The 22,296-nt window shown below is 36.2% G+C and overlaps 1 protein-coding gene across 1 annotated transcript in view; it reads right to left on the bottom strand.

Moving 5' to 3' along the window:
• The window catches only part of LOC311279930 (CUB and sushi domain-containing protein 1), a 682,447-nt gene that overhangs the window by 466,009 nt on the left and 194,142 nt on the right, over positions 1-22,296 (bottom strand). The gene's annotated exons all lie outside the window — the stretch shown is intronic.

Here is a 22,296-nt window from a genome sequence, read left to right as displayed (position 1 = left end):
TAGTTTATCTTGACAACTGTATTAGTAAAAACATAGTAAATGTTTTTGAATGAGTTCCACATGTAATACTTATTTCATTTGCAAAGATGTTACCCAATCATAGCAGTAGGTCTTGTAAAATTATGTAAAATACTACTAACATTATACGTACAACATAGGAAACTTCACACAATAATAAAAATTGCAGTCCATTGTATTATTGCTTTTCTGCAGAAAAAAATTACTTATTTATTAGTCTTTTTCAAAGAAACATTGATTGAACAATAAATGTCTCATGCTCAAGCATTAAATATGATATGATGAATATTTCCATTAATAGATGCCACATTTTAGTTAATTAACCTATTAAAAAAATAATAATTATTAAAGGTCATAAAAAAGCATTATTGAAATGCTTCAATAATGTAGCAATAAAAAGTGAGACAATCGTGCTGGCGTGACTGCCGACCCCAGAGGGTTCAATTAAATGTATTTTGTATGATCTACAGAGCCATCAATGTTTAATATAAAATGCTACGATATAAACTACTGTTTTGTCCAGAGATGTGAAGCAAAAAAAAAAAAAAAAAAAATCATCTTTTTCTTCTTCATTGACGTCAATGACACAGCTTGTAAAAATATCTCACATAACATTACATTTACCTACCTCAGAAAACTCATTCAATTTCCATGAACTATATAGTTAGTAAGAAAAAATTTACTCTAGAGAATGCACTTTATTATATATTAATTAGATATTTAATAGTATATCTTTAAAATTTATTATAATGTCATTATTATAAAAATGGCCGAATCAGTTGTTACTTTTAACCTTTAATAATAGTTTGCCAGCTGACAGGATTCCCTGTATTAGTTGAGAAAGATTTTTTTTTTTTTTTTCTTGAGAAAAATAACATATATTCATGTTTCTATCCAAATTAATTGATATTGAATCATCGAACAGCTTATTAATCAAATTAAAAGCCCATCTAGCACAAGTAGTGGGTCTAGGAAATGACATGATATTGCAGCCCAAACCATCACTGATCCTCCCCCGTACCTTACTCTGGGCAAGCAACAGTCTGGCTTCTTTAGCTTCTTTAGCTTCTTCTACATAACATAACACCATGACTACACCGGACACGACCATTGTTGCGTTGCAACAGCTATAAGTCGTCCGCACTGGATGCGACAAAGCAACCATAAAAAATTAATTTGTCCTTCTCAGAAGTAGTGCAGTTGCTTAGAGTATGTCAGAAATAGAACAGGGCATCAGTTTACTGTCGTGAAGCAAAGACAGCGTAGACAGCATCACTGATTATAATGGGTTCTATTTGCTTTTGTCGTTTCGTGCCACTCGCATCTGGTGTAGACAAGGTGTGGAACACTCCCGGATGTGGGAAAGATGGTGAAGGTGGACTCATCAGAGAACAATACATGCTTCATATTGTCCACAGCCCAAAATTCCTGCTGCTGGCATAATTGAAACTGACATTTGACATTAGCACAAGTGACTAAAAGTATGGCTATAGCAGACCGACCATGAAAATGTACCCTGTGGAGCTCATGACAAACAGTTTTGGTCGAAGTGCACATTTAATTCTGCAGTGAGTTGGGCAGTTGTGGATTAAGGTTTTTTGGATACAATCTGGGTTATTACACAGACATCCCTTTCAGACAGCTTCATAATGCTTCCAGTGGTTCATCCTTCATATGCCAACCAAGCGTGCCGCACAAGCCCTGAAAAGTGAAGCCAAAACGTCTCGATCGCCCCCCGGTGACTGGTCCTAGTATAGGTTATAAGTCCCGCCTCCCCGTTTTATTCAACGGGACGTGAGAACAACTAAACAATTAAATTACACTTCAAATATCATTTTTCCAAAGGTGGTTTCTTTCATTTGCTGTCGTTTTTATCACGCTGATGGAAGTTCAAGTGTCTGTTTCAAAAATAAGTTGGTTTTTAGTTAGTTACGTGATGCGGTGGTGTAACGTCATGATTGACAGCTGTGATTGACAGGTTCTCTGAGCGAAGTAGTCACTGAAGCACCAACGGACATTTTTTTCGGGATCTTCGGAGGACTGAGGAGATTGTATTTACTTTATTTTAACAAGCCTCTTGTCGTACTGCAATCAATTTGTAAAAAAGTGTGCAGAATGCACTCTCCCTGCGTGCGTTCTGCGAGAGTGAGGGCGGAGCGTTGATTTCGCGGTTTTACTTCCTGCTCACTACTGCGCAGGTCTGGTCCCGAGATCGCTACTGCGCAGACTCAAGTTCCAATATGTCAGCGCCATATCGGGACACTGGCGGCTTCAGTTCTCATCAATGGAAGAGAGCGAAGGGGTGTCGTCCATCTTTTTTTACAGTCTATGATGCCAACATTAGCCTGGATACCATGGCTCTCGGTACACCATAAAGACTTGCTGTCTTGGCCTCCAGGCTGCGCATATATAGGTCCAACACTATATTGGCCAGTGTTTCAGTTTCATTGTCCAACCCCTGTGTATGTGAGCATGTGACCAGAGCGGTAATATTTCTTCCAGAGCAGAGAGAGCCTTTCTGAAGGTTCCGGTCCGCTCGCTCAGTCCGCTTAGGGCCGCTCGTTCAACCCAGAATGTTCTTTATGATATGCTGGTTCGAGAATATGTGAAACAACCAATAGGTCTCTTCAAAATTGTAACTGAATAGCTTATTCACTCACTAGTGACTGGAAGAGTCATTGCCAGGGGAGTCTTGCACAAAATTACTTATAGTCAGTAGAATGTCTGTTGGGGAAGGATCAAAATAAAGTGTTAACACATATTAAGCAGACAATCTACTAATACTCTACCATTACTCAATGAGAGAGAGTTGACAAGTAGGTCAAACGTTTCTTATAGTCAACAGAATGTCTAAAGGGGACCATCAAAATAAAGTGTTACCAACAAAAGTTTTGTTTGTGCGTATCATTAAAATTAATGAATGACAGGCATACTGCTTTAAGCTATAATTTGTCTAATATTCCCTGGTGTACATGGTAAATAGACTTTTGAACTTTTCTCATTTTCCATTATTAAATTACATTATGATTGCATTGTTTTGGCTATTTTGTATTGGGTATTATAAATCCCATATGATCCAGCCAGAGTTCCTGAAAACTATATGGAATAAACGTATGATAAAGTTACAGTATGTCAAATGCCGCTTGACTTTCATCCAGTTCTCAATTCAATCTTAATGGCAAAATCTTTTATTATTGCTTTAACTAACTCTTATTTTGCTGACAGTGCTAAAAAAACAAACTATGTGGAACTTAATTATCTTTGTTTTAAGCAACTCAACAAAATGTCCATTCAAAATAAATCCAAAATAATGCTGACCATGGATAGATTACAGAAGAATGATGTAGTGATTTAAAATCACTACACTGCATTATTGTTTTCTTGGCTTTAAAGCATTACAGAGATTAATATAAAAGCCTGCATTGACAAAGTCAAGCTGCTCTGTCCTTGCAGAGGACCACATTGAAATGCAGAACTAGAAAAGCAGCATTAATTGTCTTACCAATAGTAGTCTGTATTGATTTGTAGGTGTTATCACCATAGTAGACAACTTGAGGTCAGCAGTCGATAAATTCCCACACGTTTCTTCTATAGCCACTATGCAGGGGTCATATATTTGAAACGCTTGTGACTGAATACATAATCACTTCATTTCAGGCTCTCTAGTCATGATAACAATGGATATATTAGACTGTGATCAATAACATTCTTGTACAATTATGGATTACATTGTGCAGACCTTCAATCCATCCTGCTCAAAGCAATAATAGCAGTGAACCTGTGGGCATGTATTGACAGGCAAATACATACCAACTTTAATGACTCATAAATGTAGTATTTACATTGATGTGAAATGCAAACAACAGCTTAATTTCATTATTAATAATGCTGTATAATATCTTTTTAAAAAGTACAAGGATTCATTAATTGCAAGTGAGAAAATACTTACAAATTAAGATTTAAAACATTTACAAACATCACCATGAATTCTTATTCCTCTCCATCTAGCTGTCCTGTGTGAATGGCTCAATTTGTGCCAACTTCATTTATGTGGTACTTCAAGCTTGAATTAGGAAAGTTCCTTATTACGGAATTTATGTACAGGTCTAGGGGCATAATTGATATATATGCCTAATTAATATTCATTATAAAAAAATATTAAAAAAATCAAATAAATTGTTTTGGGATGCATCATTTCTAAATGTTTGATTTGATACATATTACTAATGAAATCAGCATTTAAATGTAAGGGAGCTAAACTGATTTATAAAAAATGTACAGCAGTGAATAACAATTATAGTTTTCCAAATATGGTTATATGGACTAATTACTATAATCACCGGATTTGTGATGCAGCACAAATTCCAGCAATGAGCACAACATGACTTCATTCAAGCTAAAATTATATCCACTGGTGCAATATGCATTGCTACTCAAGGTAATGCAGTTCTAATCATATTAGAATACAATCAATTTAAACATTGAATTTCTTGATAATTATCTTCCGTAAGCTAAATGACACATGGACACATTCAGTGAACCAAACCACAACTATGTTATGGAAATGTGGCTTGTTATTTCTACTATAATGGTATTTTAATTACATGAACTATTACACATGTGGATTTGGTGACTGTTTAGAGGAATGACTCAGTAGTTAATCAACATTTACGTAGAATCAAAAATTCCCTGATTCAATTACAGATAAGTCCCACTGACAGTCTCAAAAACCTTTTAAGCTAATGTCTATCTGTAAGGGGGCTTATGGCCTGTGGAGAGATATTTTTCTCATGCTTACAGATTAAAAAGTTGTATGTTATTTCTCAGTGACGCCAGTTAATGCCAATGCATATTTCATTATCATCACAACTCTATATATATATATATATATATATATTTTTTTTTAAATGTATCCATCTTGGAAGACTTGAAAGAGATTTTAAATGTATTTTAATAGAAACGGTGCCATCATGTTTAAAATATAAAAACAAAATAATAATAATAATAATAATAATAATAATAATAATAATAATAGTTGAAAACTGTTATAAGATATTTTAATGTGTACATCCTGAACCTAGAGAAAAAAAGAAAAAAAAATTATATATATATATATATATATATATATGTATATATTGATAATATCTAATCTAATATCGGCCAAACTGATTAATCTGCTGAGATTTTAATCCTAAATTTAAGCCAAAAATCCTACATTACATAATACAATGTGACAAAAGTGATGCAGTATTTTGCACTAATGGGATAATCTACACTATTTAGCCTTTTTAACAGTTGAACTGCCATCACACTATACTGAAAAATGTAAAATAAAAAATAAAAGTTGTTGTGACTGTTAGTTGGGTTTCTAACACAACACTGCATGAATAAATATTGTTTGTCCTTTGAAATGTTATAGAAGTGCACTGGCTAAAGGGCTGCTTGCTTTAGAGGTCACGTCATCAGAATCTATACTTGTTGTGTGCCCGCAGAGTTCATTTACTGAAGTCAGTTCATTAAATTGGTATCTAGGAACTTTAGATATTTCAAAGTCCCATAACTGGCTTCCAACTGGCCACGGTCACCATGCATTTCCTGTTAGAATTGCCTCTTTTTCTTCTTCTTTTTATCAAGTTTGATATATATATATATATATTTTACTGCTGAAGTTGCATCCATCTTGGCTAAGCATATTAAAGGGCTTCTGGAAGCAACATACAGGTGACCTAAATTTTCTGATTCTCTGTTAAAATAACACAGACATATTGTTTGTGGATGCCTGCACTCTAGTATATCAGGGACTGATGTCAAAAGAGAAACATTGTCAGAATGTAGGTGTCTTGAACTATTGTTTTATTTATTTTTTACTTGGCAGAACATCTTAAAAACACAGAACTCGTGAGATGCTGAAAAACAACAAGATGCGACACAATGGACAATGTCTGAAATAAATAAATAAATAAATAAAGTGTTTGTGTGTGTGTGTGTGTGTGTGTGTGTGTGTGTGTGTGTGTGTGTGTATATATATATACACATACAGTACCAGTCAAAAGTTTGGAAACATTACTATTTTTAATGTTTTTGAAAGAAGTCTCTTATGCTCATCAAGCCTGCAGTTAAAAAAAACAAAAAAAAAAAACAGTAATATTATGAAATATTATTACAATTTAAAATAATGGTTCTCTTTTTTAATATATTTTAAAATGTAATTTATTTTTGTGATGCAAAGCTGAATTTTCATCAGAAAGTACTCCAGTCTTTGGTGTCTTATGATCCTTCAGAAATCATTCTAATATGATGATTTGATACTCAGTTATTATCAATGATGGAAACAGTTGTGCTGTTTAATATATTTTTTTGGAATACTTTTTTCAGGATTCATTGATGAGTAAAACGTTAACAGCATTTATTCATAAAAACAGCATTTATTCAAAATAAAAACATTTCTAACAATATAAATCGTTACCATCACCTTTTATCAATTTAACGCATCCTTGTTGAATTAAAGTACTAATTTCTTTAAAACAAAATAGTTATTGTTCCCAAACTTTTGAACGGTAGTGTATATTGTTACAAAAGATTTCTATTCTAAATAAATACAGTTCTTTTTAACTTTTTATTCATCAAATAATCCTGAAAAAAGTATCTCAGGTTATAAAAAAAATATTTTCCAACATTGATCATAAATCAGCATATTAGAATGATTTCTGAAGGATCATAAGACACCAAAGACTGGAGTACTTGCTGATGAAAATTCAGCTTTGCATCACAAAAATAAATTACATTTTAAAGTATATTAAAAAAGAGAACCATTATTTTAAATTGTAATAATATTTCATAATATTACTGTTTTTTTTTTGTTTTTTTTTAACTGCAGGCTTGATGAGCATAAGAGACTTCTTTCAAAAACATTAAAAATAGTAATGTTTCCAAACTTTTGACTGGTACTGTACATACACATATATGCTGTGCAAATAAAGATGACAAAAAAAAAACTCCTGAGCTATAAATAATTTTTCTGAATCTCCAACAGTAAAGAAATATTATATTCTTATAAAATCTATATAAGCAATATGCACCGTACCACACTTCAAAGGTATTCTCAATTAATTTAACACTTAAACTTTGTCTCCGCAAGTAAAGACAACTATTGAGGGGGTCTTGGAAATAATGAGATTTTCATTAGGAAAAAAAAAAACCTTTCCTCTCGTGGAGGCTCTTTTAGTCATAAAAACAATCCAGTACCAGTCCCTTTAAGTCAAACTCAAGCGAAACTCAAACTTTAAAATCAACTCTGCTAAATATCACTATATGGTCACAGATTGTCACACTTTGAAGTCAAATGAATCGTCCCCAAATAACAACCCACACGGTATTAAAACAGTTCATCATCCTTTAAACAATGTAGCAACTTGGTGCATTAATATGTATGATCAAAAGTGTGTGTTTATCAGCATTTTACAAGAGCTTTGAATGTAACAATCATAATTCAGCGACATAACTATCCATAAAATATATTAAATAAAATCATTTTTAGTTATGGCAGTTGTTTGGGATATCATGTCATAAGGCAACGCTGCATCCTTTGTGTAGGCAATTTCCAAATGCAGGAAGCTCAGTGGATAAATTCCTTTTAACATTGCAAAAATACCAAGAAATATTGATTAAAAATTGAGTATTTAACATTATATTTGTGTGCTGTGAGATGTATAATTCTGTGTATAACAGCATTGTGCTGTTAGCTTAGCAACATAGACTACTAACGTCAGACTCTACTGAGTCATGTCTCCTGTGCTATTTATGACTCTCTCTTGTTTTAACCCAAAAGCACTTTGCATACCGTATACTAACTAAAACAACTGCTTGGAATTTCATTCACACAGTTCAGAATATGTTGCATCTTTGACACACACACACACACACACACACACACACACACACACACACAGAGTTCCATTTTACATAAACACAAATTATGTGTTATAAACAGGGAAACAATTTTTATAAATGCCTTTTTTTTTTTTTTTACATTGTTTCAAAATGAATTATAACAATATGTATTTTATTTGTTACTACTCAATGTTGTACATCTTTTTTTATTAATTGTCCCCGTTTCAGACAATTAGTCAACAAATCTTCATTAAAGGGCACCTATTATGCCCCTTTTTACAAGATGTAATATTGGTCTTGGGTGTCCCCAGAATGTATTTGTGAAGTTTCAGCACAAAATACCCCACAGTTAATTTATTATAACCATTTGAAAATGTCATTTTTGGGGTCTGTTTTAAAAAGAGCTGTTTTGGTGTGTACCACCTTAAATGTAAATGAGCTGCATATCCCCGCCCTGCTGGACCCAGATGATGAAGAGACTCCGGCAGAATAAACACGAATGAGAATGGACCAAGACGTCTCGGAATGGTTATTTGATACATGTATGTACTTACAAAGTTTTAATCGCGTCCCCTTTGCAATTATGGATGTGCAACACACACACACAAATTGTGATAACGTTCGCGCAATTTTTTGAAACTACACACACACAAATACTGTGATAACGTTTGCTAAGTACAAACAAAATTATATTTATGCGAGGGGTGCTGTTGCGTCATGTTGACATTACTTGTCGTACAGGTGCTTATGTGGCAAATGTGAGAAGATGGCTATACAGAACCAGAAAACAAATGCTGCAGGGAGATAGACGTTTATATACTGTCTATGGAGATAGAGCAGGTATTAATTTATTTAAATTTGTAATTGCTGCAAAAAATTATACGTGACATAAAACTGTCTGACGTTGTTTGTTGAAACATCCTATGACGACGACAATAAATAGCTTTAGACGCATATTTGTTGTTGAACTGGCTGACATCGATTGAAATGACTATTTGCTCAAAAATCATAAAATACACTTACTTCTTCTGGAGGTGACGTTGGATCGCGAACAGTAGGCAACGATCCACACTTGAGGATAAACTTCGACCCTCATTCACTAAACAGTCAGTCAGAAAATTATTCTCGCAAACGTATTTAGGAAGTTTAAGTGGCGCCTTTTCTTCATAAATAAAATCCATCCGCTGTGTTTTCAGTGGCTCTGATGTCAGTGAAGACTACTATGTCCATTCTTACATCCCACAACAGCACCTACATTTCTTAGGAGACATTACCGGCTGTCGTTGAAACAATGGCGATGGTGTACAGATCACAGAGGGCGGGGTAACCACAGTGTCAATCAAACCACGTCGGTGGGGCTTGCGCAATTCTACGTCACATTGCACCGAATCTTAGAACAGCTCGTTCTGAGACAGTGCTTATAATTTATTGAGATTGTAAAAAAACCACTGGGTGCATTTTTATCATTCTAGGGTGGTTTTGCTCACACACTGCCAACACACATTTATGTTCAAACACCATGTAAAAGTGAATTTTGCATAATAGGTGCCCTTTAAAATATTTGAATAATGGTGGCAGGCATGTAAGTGCACCTTTAATTTCACAGGTCACTCACAGTCATTTCAAGTTAATTTCAAATAAGACCTGAGTGAAAGTGTTGATGTTACAGTAGGTCAGGGGCGTGGCCACAAGGGTGGCACGGGGTGGCAGCTGCCACCCTAAAAACAAACCCCATTTGTCACCCCAGATGACAGCTCATCTGATGTAATGTACAAACAATTTTCGGTTTTGGTTTATGGGGGGCCGCTGACTTACCTTCCACCCATCGGCTTTTATTGAAATAAGATTTGCATAAGTACATAAAAGCTGATATAACACTGATGAGGATATTGCTTCAGAATAAATTATATTTACACCACCAAAAATAATTTCCCCCACACAGAAAAGTAACTTTTTTACTCAGAGGGTTATGGGTTAGGGTTAACAGATTATGTTAGTTAATGGCTACTGCCTTATATGTTTGACTATTTGTCTGACTAGTGTAACTAGGTTCACATAATCAGTTACAGTTGTATATCTATTGCATTTTACAGACTATGTATGCATAATTTCTTTTGAGGCTCAGTATTTCCTGGATTTTTTCCCAAAATGCATTGTTTTTATTTTTTGGTAATCAAAATATTCTGGATTCCTTATATTTTTGATCCATATGAATAATTAAATAAATAAATAAATAAATAAATAAATAAATAAATAAATGAATGCACTTTTGTGTACAAATTAGGTAACCAATTTATTTTATTTTAAAAGTATTTGTTTCCACCAGTAATCTCCACTAAGGTCATTTTTCCATGATTACTCCATTAATATGCTTACACACACATTCTCACACATACAGACATACACTCACATACTCATACTCTCTCACACACACACACACACACACACACACACACACACACACTCACCAACATACTCTCTCTCACACACACACACAATATGCTGGAAACAGATAGAAAATTATTATACTTTAAAGATTTATTATCCAACGTTAGTATCACAGCCTTCATCTTTCAGTTGAAATGGCTGATAGTTCAGAATTTACTGTTTGCCCTCTCTGAGTATCATAAATTCATGAAAATATTAGCATATGTCCCCCGTAACCGGTATAACCGGTGTGTATATATAAAAAGTGATGTAATTGGCTGATGAATAAATATATATATATATATATATATATATATATATATATATATATATATATATATATATATATATATATTTATTTTATTTTTGTTATTTATTTTACTTTTACATATACCATGGGAAGCCTAGTTGCCACCCCTCATTCTGCTCTTTTCTCATTTCGGACAAGTGAGCATTATCATATTGAAAGGGTAATCAGCCAATTGCATCACTTTTTTTAACATGATTCATTCTTCCTTCACATTCATTCCTTTAGGTGCTCAATGAGAGCTTACATTTAGAGAGAATACATTTAATTATATTGCTGACACAATGTGACATTGTTAGTTATTTGTCCCTGATTTATATGTAGGCCTAATCCAAATTGTCCAGGTAGAACAATTATTTCAATCACTAGATTCAAACATAACCTGCCTTGTCTGTCTCAGCTGCTCAGTGTACCCAAACACACAAAAAAACTTGATGAAGTGGCTAGCAGTATGGGTACTATCTTCTCTAGTACATCATAAACTGTTGCACCCATCAGATTGAAAAAGGTTAGAGAGAAAAGTACTGCACCATGGTACAACAGTATTACTAGAGCGCAAATGGAAACAAACTAATTTAGAGGTCTTTAGAATTGCGTGGGAAGACAATATGTACCGCTATAAAAAGGCTCTAAAAGCCGTCAGAGCTGAGCATTTCCAGAAACTCATGGAAAATAAACAAAACAATACAAAGATTTTATTCAGTACAGTGGCTAGATTATCAAATAAACATATGTCACCTGAACTGAATATTCTAACACAGTTTAGTAGTAATGACTTTATGAATTTCTTTACTGAGAAAATAAAAAGCATCAGAAATACAATTGTGAATGTAGTGTACAACCTTTGACAATGTTTTATGATGCAGCCTCAATTACCGCCCCTCAAGAACAATTGCAACTTATAGGGCAGGAAGAGCTAAATAAACTTTTCATTGCATCTAAACCAACAACATTATAAATCTTTATTAGACTCAATACCCACTAAATTACTGAAAGAGTTGTTACCTGTAGCAGAAGAGCCCCTTCTCAATGTTATTAACTCATCTCTATCTCTGGGTCATGTCCCAAGACTCTTCAAGCTGGCCTGTATTAAGCCTCATTAGGAAACCACAACTAGATCCAATTGAATTGTCAAATTTACAGACCCCTTTTAAATCTTCCTAAAATACTAGGAAATATTGTGTCTGCCCAAATGTGCTCCTTGCAAAAAAAGAAAAAAGAAAAGATTTTAGTCAGGATTCAGGGCCCAGGACCCATCATAGCACATAAACTGCACTCGTTAAAATCACAAATGATTTACTTCTAGCTTCTGACCATGGCTGCATCTCAATACTAAATTTACTTATATTATAGTGCTGCGTTCAACACCATACTGTAGATCATAACATACTCTTATTTAGATCGATTACAAAATTACACTGGAATTCAGGGACAAGCATTAAGGTGGTATCAATCGTACCTATCCCGGTTTATTTAAACAGGGAAAAGTTAACGTCAGTAAATTATGGAGAGCCACAAGGGTCTGTTTTAGGCCCTCTGCTATTTTCAGTATGCTGTAACTTGGTAATATTATCAGAAAACATGGAATTACTTTACGCCGTTATGAATGAAGGAATGAGGCATTAATATAGCGCTTTCATATGTACTACTGTACACCCAAAGCGCTTTACAATCATATCAGGGGATCTCTCCTCAACCACCACCAGTGTGCAGCATCCACTTGGATGATGCGACGGCAGCCACAGATTATGCTGGTGTAGGGCTGGGCGGTATATCGAGTTTGTACTATATATTGAGTTTGTACGATATATTGATTTTTTTTTTTTAAACAATGTGGAATGAGGCAATACCGTTTATATCGATACAGTAGTTTGATACGAGCACATCTGAAAAATAGCGGAGGATGCAGTGCTAGCTGCTGCAGTGAAAGTACATAGTACAATTTGTCTTAAATATGACACAAGCTTATATTAAGGGCTTCAAAATAACTGGTAAGATATAGTTAACAAGTTTAAAGCAGCTTGCCCTGTCAGATGCTCTGACAGATACTGTTGCTGACTGACAGATAAATACTTGCGCTGTTTAATGCGTTTGAGATGTGGTGCTTTCCTCAGTGCTTAACTTACATTTCACAGGTATATTCTCCATCTGTAAATGTTAGAAAGTCTAACAAATATGTCCATTTCACTGTCAGGAGAGGATGAGCCTTCTGCAAGTGAATCTCCGCTAAAAGTCAAGCTTCCGTGAATGAGCGCCGCCTCAACAAGCGGCAAGCGTTTGTCAAAGCTACAAACATACAGAGCACAATAGAATAGTAGCGCAATAATTCTGACTAAAATATACATATTGCTAAAACATTTGTTGTTGGAGATAATAAATGTGCCATATGTGGATTTTAAAAACACAAGTATATTTTTATGAAACTGACCATTATAATGTGGTAATCAAATGCAGGCTAATATAATTAGTTTGTGCTTTTGTTTTTATTTTAATTTTTAGTTTAGCCTTTAGTCGATTTAAAAACAAAAGCATTATTTTTGTTTTTAGATTGTAATGTTACAATGTTAGAATGTAATGTGATTTTAACCACCTTTTTGCACATAATATTTTGCATAGCCTACATTACATTCACAATATCAACATTGTTTGTAGGATATCATTGGGCAGGATGTGAAATATATATATATATATATATATATTTTTTTTTTTTTATATACAGATTTTCTTTATCCAAATAGAAAAACGTAGAAAGTACCGAGATATATATCGTGTATCTCCATTTAATCAAAAAATACCAAGATATGATTTTTTGGCCATATCGCCCAGCCCTATATGCTGGTGATATATTTCATCTCATTCAGACAAAATCTCAAGTTGATAAAGATATAAAGTGTGTTAAAGATATAAAATATTGGATGACCAGTTATTTTCTTCTGTTAAATTTGGACTAAGGGATTACCAAAATCGTGCACACAGAATCTCTTAGAATAAAATTTGCATCTACTGTTATTTCACCCTTTTCAGATAAATATGTAAGATTTTTGGATTAAAATATCCCCCAAAAAACCCTATGTTATCCTGTAACTATACTGTTGACTTGTGTTCTTACATTATCCCAAATGTTTCCGACAATGTTTAAATCCAGAGCAATCAGCCATTTTAACAAGTGTAACGGCCCGTGTCATTGCGTCGCCTGTCAGTGCCATCATATCCGCAGTCCCCTTGATTTACGGTTTTACTTCCGTAGAAACCCATGGAAACACCAAAGATGCTTTAATATATTATGTGTTTTAGACAGGTGAGCAACTGTTTGGATACATTTATCGACAGAAAACTAATCATTGTTGTATACTCTTGTTGTTTAAATATCTTGGTTTTCTTGATTTACCGGGGTAACATTTCTGCAGTGTGCAACAAGTGTCTAATACCAGCCACCGAGCGAAGCCACAGAGTAACATTATAAGATAACTTTCAACACACTCAAATCTAGTTTAGTGTGATTGTTTTGACCAAGTAAAACAGTGCTGCATTACCCCACAATTTTAATTTGTCAAAGTGACCTGGATGATTAGTAATTTAGCACTTCAGGCTGTGTCATTAGAATTTCAATTAAATAAATGTTAATTTGTAACAGGAAGAAGGTCGACTTTAAAAGTAACTTTAATAGTAACTTTAATTGTAACAAATGTTTAAATAAAACGGCATACAAGCATAATAAAAACAGTAATGTAAAATGTCCCAGGCTCTTGGCCCCGCCCTGCTTCATACCACAGTAATGTTAATAAAACTTTAATACATTAGCTCATTCGTGTACACGATTTTTGCCGTCGGATTGCTTACCAATTGGCTATGTAAGTGAAGACAACAACTCCCATAATTCCATGCTCATTCACAGCATCATCAAGCTAAGCCTTTGTTTTGAATAAGTGAAAGCCTCTAGCGGCAAAACTTAGCCTATGTCTTTAAAGACCTGGGTGGTATATAAGACAGCAACTTATCTTCCGAAAATCATATTTCTTATTACAAAAACACCTTCTTCCACCTCAGAAACAATGCTAAGCTGCAGAACATGTTATCTTTTGCTGATGCAGAAAAGCAAGTTCATGCATTCATGACCTCTAGACTGGATTATTGTAAAGCACTACTAGGTGGCTGCATCCTCAATAAACAAGCTACAGTTAGTCCAAAATGCAGCTGCTAGAGTTCTTACCATCAAGAAAATATGATATATAACGCTATATATATGTGAATATAACGCCAATTTAATCATCACTTCAAGATTACGCCATGGCCTCTTCCACTGGCTCTGCCTTGGTGGTCTTCCACTCAGCCGGTCCTGGCTCACCTTCCCTCTCAATGATGGATATTATTATCTCCTCCCTCCTTAACTTTTTTCCCTAATCAGAACCATTTGCCCCCTTAAATTTATTCAAGCGACATTTTTACTTTTTGGGGGAAATTTTTTTTTCTAACCTATTTAGATATGCTATTCAGCTTTTTTTTGCAATCAATTTAGTTAACAATAACAACAACAATGTGTGATCAACAATGTAAGTCAAAGAATAAGTGTTCCTTTCTTTATGGGATTTTGCTTTGTCTGTTATCAGTTATTCACTTTCTGTATGCACAAGGAATCTGACAACAGTCAGGATGATCTGATCTCACCATCATCGAATCCGTCTGTGATTACATGAAGAAACAGAAAAAACTGAGACAAACTAAATCCAGAAGAACTGCGGGAACGTCTCCAAGATGCTTGAAGAAACCTTCCTGCAAAGCTACAGTACTGTGAAAAGTACTGGCACTTGTGTTAAAATGCTGTAAAGTGAGAATGCTTTCAAAAATAAAATCACAAATTGAATTTATTTATGATTTAACTTCTATTAACTAATTCAAATCAATATATGGTGTAACAACCCTTTGCGTTTAAAACGGATTTTGTCCAGGTACAGTTGCGCATAGTTTTTCAGGTAGCTTTGCAGGAAGGTTTCTTCAAGCAACTAACCAATTGGAATGTGTTGGTAATAGGCACTTTACCTAACGCTAAAAGATGTTTCGTGCCTCTAACAAGTGCTTTTGATCTTCTTTCTGATCTGAATGGTACGTGGAAAAGTTTTGCCAAAGACTTGTCCCAGCTCTGGTAATTAATACTAAACCACCTCTCCATGTTAAACTAGTCCCATCCGAATAGGGCTTTAGACTGCATAACAATGCGACCATTTGATGTGTAAGAATGGTAAAACAGTTAGAACATAGCACCAAAACAATTACTTGGTAATTTGTCAAAGATTTAAGGGCCTGCATACAATAATTCCTTCCAAAAACATGAATAATTATTTTACCAGATTTTCTAGACAGATGGCCAGTTCTTCCCTCTCAATAAATTGAATTAGTTGCATTGAATATTATGAACAGAATAAAATTACAACAGTGCTAAATATTGATTCGCCCTTACACTCGTATTTATTCTGCATGACAATACAAATTCCAAATCCAGATACTGATACTGAATAAAGAAAATAATGTTTCTCCCTCCCATCTCTCCTCTGCTGTGTCATCTTCTCTTCCCTCACCCTCACCCTCACAATTCTAATCTCTGGATGTGAATACTGCAACGGATACCTTATGCTCCATTTTAACTTCTTCTCAATATCTGCCCTCTCTCCTCCAGGCCAGCACGCGCTACTCCCTCTAACCCCTGGTTATCTGAGGTTCTTCGTGAACACCGGACCGAACTCAGGGTAGCGGAGAGGAAATGGTGCAAATCAAAAGACACATCTGACCTGAGTATGTATCAATCTCTCCTCTTTGCTTTTTCTGTTGATGTTCATGCCGCAAAATCTTCATCTTTCCACAACAAGATCAACAGCTCCTCCAACACACAATCACTCTTCAAGACATTCAACTCTCTCCTCTGTCCACCTCCACCAACACCCACCTCCTCTTTAACTGCTGATGATTTTGCTAACTTCTTCACCAACAAAACAACAACTATCAGCAATCAGTTCTCAGCTCCACACACACAAGAACCCAGACCAACATCTCCCACAGCCAATAAACTTCTCTCCTCCTTCTCTCCACTAACCGAGGAAGTAGTATCTAAACTTATCCTCTCCAGTCATCCAACCACCTGCCCTCTAGACCCCATCCCCTCATACCTTCTACAAGCCATCTCTCCCACACTTCTACCAGCACTCACACACATCATCAACTCATCCCTCCATACTGGCATTTTCCCTACTGCATTCAAGCAGGCTCGGGTTACTCCACTTCTTAAAAAAACAACATTAAACACATCACTTGTAGAGAATTACCGAACTGTCTCCCCTACCATTCACTGCGAAAACACTTGAACGAGTTGCTTTCAACCAAGTAACATCCTTCTTGTCTCTGAACAACCAGCTGGATGCAGTGTTTCCCCTACCATTATATAAGGGGGGCGCCCCGCCCTCCTAACGGCTCGCCCCGCCCCCCTTGAAGGTCAAGTAAATTTGATTTGATTTTCTTTATAGCGCCACATTACAATTTGTTATTTTATTAAACAAACTAAATAGCCCTTAAATAATATGTTATTTATCTTATTTCCACGATGGCATGTCTTTTCTGTCTGTGTTTGCGCGTTTACAATTATCCCAATGAGTGCGCACACGCGCACACTCACACACAAACAAACACTTGCGTCACAGATGAGCACTAGCAGACAGAGAGCGTGCGGCGGGAAATATGTCGCGTCAACCAGATGAAAACCAGACAAAAATATTTGCGTTTTTTAAACGCTCACAGGGAACTTAAGATGGCAACACTCGCTCTACTGCGAGTAGCAGCCAGAGTAGCTCTCCTGCTCCAAGTCTAACGCCCGTTTCACACATACTCCGTTTGCAGTGCGTTTTTTTTTTTTCGTACCCATGTTAGCAGGTTAGAGCTTTCACACTGCGTTCACACTGGTTGCAGTACGTCGATCCGTTCCAGGTGCGGTGCGTATACAGCAGTGCAGAGATCGTTTCCACACCGAGTCTATTTTTTGCTGTGCTGCACGCGCTGAATTAAAGTGACAGCGCATGGTTCGTGGTCAAAATGAACAATGAACAAATGAACAACAATGAATGAGCAATATATTTGTTAGTATTTATAAATCTTTTTTTAGTTGTTAGTTAAAAAATAAAACTATTTAAGCTCTGGTCCATTAATATTAACAAATACTTCTATAAATTTAACAAAGGTTATTTGCAAAAGTCAATTTTAAAAAGATTTAAATACGTTTATTTTATTTTTTTAAAGAGATATCTTATGTAAACATTTTAACTTTTACAAAGCATTACCCTCCCAGACAACCAATTTATGTGAGATAGATAGATAGATAGATAGATAGATAGATAGATAGATAGATAGATAGATAGATAGATAGATAGATAGATAGATAGATAGATAGATAGATATGTTTGTGTCTGTCAATTTTCCCCAACCAACCAAGACTGAGCTTCTCTGCCTCCCTGCCAATCCGTCTCTACAGCACGACTTCACTATCCAGCTAGATTCAGCATCAATCACCGCATCAAGGTCGGTCAGAAATCTTGGAGTAATATTGGATGACCAGCTGACCTTCACAGACCAAATTTCAAAGACCACTCGATCATGCAGGTTTGCACTGCACAACATCAGGAAGATCAGGCCTTTCCTAACTGAGCATACAACACAACTTCTCATCCAGGCCCTGGTCATATCTAGGCTTGATTACTGCAATGCTCTTCTGGCTGGACTTCCATCATGTGCAACTAAACCTCTACAAATGATTCGAATGCTGCAGCTTGTCTTGTCTTCAATGAGCCAAAAAGGGCCCATGTCACTCCTCTGTTCATCTCTCTGCACTGGCTACCACTCGCTGCTCGCATCAAGTTCAAGGCATTGACGCTTGCTTACAGATCTATCACAGGGTCAGCTCCCTCTTACTTTCACTCACTCCTACGAGTCTACATCCCTACCAGAAGTCTATGATCAGTCAGTGAGCGACGTCTTGTGGTATCATCACAGACAGCCACAAAATCACTTTCCAGAACATTCTCATTCACGGTTCCATGCTGGTGGAATGCTCTCCCCACCCTCATCCGGAATGCAGAATCCATGACAACATTCAAAAGACAACTGAAAACTCATCTCTTCCGTGAGCACTTAATCTCATAAAAAAAAAAATCAAAAAAAAAAATCTTTCCTTTCCTTTAATCCTCCCTTATCGGGCTTATGCTACTCTGAACAATGCCTGAACTTCGTATTTTGAGCACTTCTTGCGTTGTTTTTGCCTCTTCACGATGACTCGCTTAATTTAGTCCTACATTGTAAGTCGCTTTGAACAAAAGCGTCTGCTAAATGACTAAATGTAAATGTAAATTATGATAAATCTTACTTGGTACAATGCTACAATACATGCTAATGTACAGTGTTGGGGAAGCTATTTTGAAACTGTGTTTTGTCAAGCTACTGTACAATCTATTAATAAGTTAAAGCAGCTTAACTGCATTTAAGCTACGGTTTCACTTTACAATAAGTTTCATTAGTTAACATTAGTTAATGTACTAACTAACATGAACTAACCATGAGCAATCCATTTGTTACTGTATTTGTCAATCTTTGTTAACGTTAGTTAATAAAAATACAGCTGTAGGCCTACATTGTTAGTTCACTAATGTAGTTAACTAATGTTAACTAACGAACCTTATTGTAAAGTGTTACCTACGCAACCCTTTAGAGAAAAAGTACTATACAGTGGAGAAAATAATTCTTTGATCTCCTGATGATTTTGTAAGTTTGCCCACTTACAAAGAAATGAAGGGTCTATATTTTTTTGCGGTAGGTTTATTTAAACGGATACAGACAGAATATCAACAAAAAAAATCCAGAAAAAATACATTATATAAAGGTTATAAATTGATTAGCATTTGATTGAGTGAAATAAGTATTTGATCCCCAACCAACCAGCAATAATTCTGCCTCCCACAGATTGGTTGTATGGCCATGTGGAACACAGATTAGTCCTGTCACTTTAAGAAAGTACTTCTAATATCAGCTTGGTATGTGTATAAAAGACACCTGTCCACAGAATCTGTATCTTCCATTCCAATCTCTCCACCACCATGGGCAAGACCAGAGAGCTGTCAAAGGACATCAGAGACAAGATTGTAGACCTGCACAAGGCTGGAATGGGCTACAAGACCATCAGCAAGAAGCTTGGAGAGAAGGAGACCACTGTTGGTGCCATTATTCGGAAATGGAAGAAATACAAAATAACCATCAGTCGCCCTCGGTCTGGAGCTCCATGCAAGATCTCGCCTCATGGGGTATTGATGATCATGAGAAAGGTGAGGGATCAGCTCAGAACTACACGGCAGGAGCTTGTTAATGATCTAAAGGCAGTTCGGACCACAGTCACCAAGCAAACCATTGGTAACACTACGCCGCAATGAATTGAAATCCTGCAGCGCCCACAAGGTCCCCCTGCTCAGGAAGGCACATGTACAGGCCCGTCTGAAGTTTGCCAATGAACATCTAAATGAATCCGAGAAGGCTTGGGAGAAAGTGCTGTCGTCAGATGAGACCAAAATTGAGCTCTTTGGCATCAACTCAACTCGTCGTGTTTGGAGGAAGAGAAATGCTGACTATGACCCCAAGACTACCATCCCTACAGTCAAGCATGGAGGTGAAAACATTATGCTCTGGGGCAGTTTCTCTGCTAAGGGTACGACTTCACCGCATTGAAGGGCTGATGGACGGGGCCATGTACTGTAAAATCTTGGACGAGAACCTCCTTCCTTCAGCCAGAACACTGAAGATGGGTCTTCCAGCATGACAATGACCCAAAATATACCACCAAGGGAACAAAGGAGTGGCTTAAGAAGAAGCATGTTAAGGTCTTGGAGTGGCCTAGCCAGTCTCCAGACCTTAATCCTATAGAAAATCTGTGGAGGGAGCTGAAACTTTGAGTTGCAAAGCGACAGCCAAGAAACCTTAAAGGGACATTGTGTAGGAATTTCTCCCATCTAGTGGTGATAATGTATTTTGCATAAAAAAAAATTGTGCTCTTCAGCGCCTCGCTTTTTCAAATGCGTGTTGCATCTACGGTAGCCGTTATGTACCAAAAAGCTATGACAGGATGTTCTAATAGCACTTCGAGTTTTCCTTCGGGTGAACAGGTTTGTTATTTCAAACAAACTGCAACTTGACAACGAATAAACGAATGTTACAGTATGAATTATTGACTGTGAAAAACATGAACTATGGTAATTAGTAGTGATGCCTTCTTTATCCGTTATATTTTTGTATAGCCTATTATATCAGGGGCGCGGGAAGAGGTTTTAGGTTGGGGGTGCTGAGTTTTTTTTTTTTTGTGGGGGGGCGTCGTCACCACTTTTGAATAAGAAACAATATCAAGACTATAAAACTCGTCAAAACTCCGCGAATCACACAAGCGTAGCCTATCAGTGAGAACACTCGTTCAAACAGCGCACACACTCAAACTTCACATCACATTTTTTGACTTTATTGATTCTGCTTTTATTCGTAATGCAATGGACCGGTCAACGGGACATAAATTAATCCTTTAGTTTAAAGAAAAGGGTTATTGGGCTGCTTACAGTGTCATATACAATAAAAGAGGCTGCACAGCGACAGGAAATAGAAATGAACACCACAAAAACCACAACTGCCTAGTGCTAACCTTACACAACGCTGACAGTGGACTTGCGCTCATAGCTCGGTTTTTTTTTTTTTTTTTTTTTTTTTTTTTTGCAGCTGCGGACAAATTCTTTCGACGCACACACAATATTACGTAACACTATACGCGTATGTTTTAAAAACATAATCTAACATATAAATTCACACTTTTTAAATAGCCCACTTAAAGTGTTAATTACAAATAAATAACTAAATGCTAAAAATGAATAAATGTTAATGAACAAACAAATGCATTGCATTTACAATTCTGTGAAAACAGGGAGTGCTGCACCCCACTTCCCGCGGCCCTGTATTATATAATAAAGTACACAACCAAGCAATGAAAAAAAGCTTGTAATTAAGAACGTAACAATGACTTGCCTGTCGAGAAGAAAGCAGGCAACTTCAGCGTCTCTTTTGAAAGCTTTCTCCTGCATTTGCTCGGTCCACCTGGAAAAAGCTATCCCGACATTAACCCTTGTTTTATTTTTTTTGTTATCTCCGTTCACGTTTCCTTTTACGGTCTATTTTGGACTTTTTCGACGACGAGGACTCCTTCTCCTGTGAGTCAGCATATGCATGGACTCCTCCATTATAAATAACCGTGCAGTGCAGCCTTTTAAACTTGCCGCAGCAGTGACAAGCGCCTCTCACTACCTCTCACTGCTCTGCGCCTCCGCTTCTGCTGGTTTCAGTCACGTGACGCTGGCTCTGAACGAAAACGCGTTGTGGAAACGCGTTGGCCTAGTACTTTTTGTCCCTCTCTGCTATTATAGTTTTTCAAGATGGCGGAACTACATGGAAGCCTCCGTGGACCTACCCGTCCCATGTATATAAAGATAATAAATTCTTCGTTTACGAGGATATGTCCGATAATTAGCAGAGGTATTTGTACACCATTGAGGACATATTTGTGAATAAAAATATTCATTTTAGATAATAAAATACCTAAA

This window comes from Rutilus rutilus (assembly GCF_951802725.1).
Source record: "Rutilus rutilus genome assembly, chromosome: 20".
Classification (NCBI taxonomy): domain Eukaryota; kingdom Metazoa; phylum Chordata; class Actinopteri; order Cypriniformes; family Leuciscidae; genus Rutilus; species Rutilus rutilus.
This window is presented reverse-complemented; position numbering and strand designations above follow the sequence as displayed.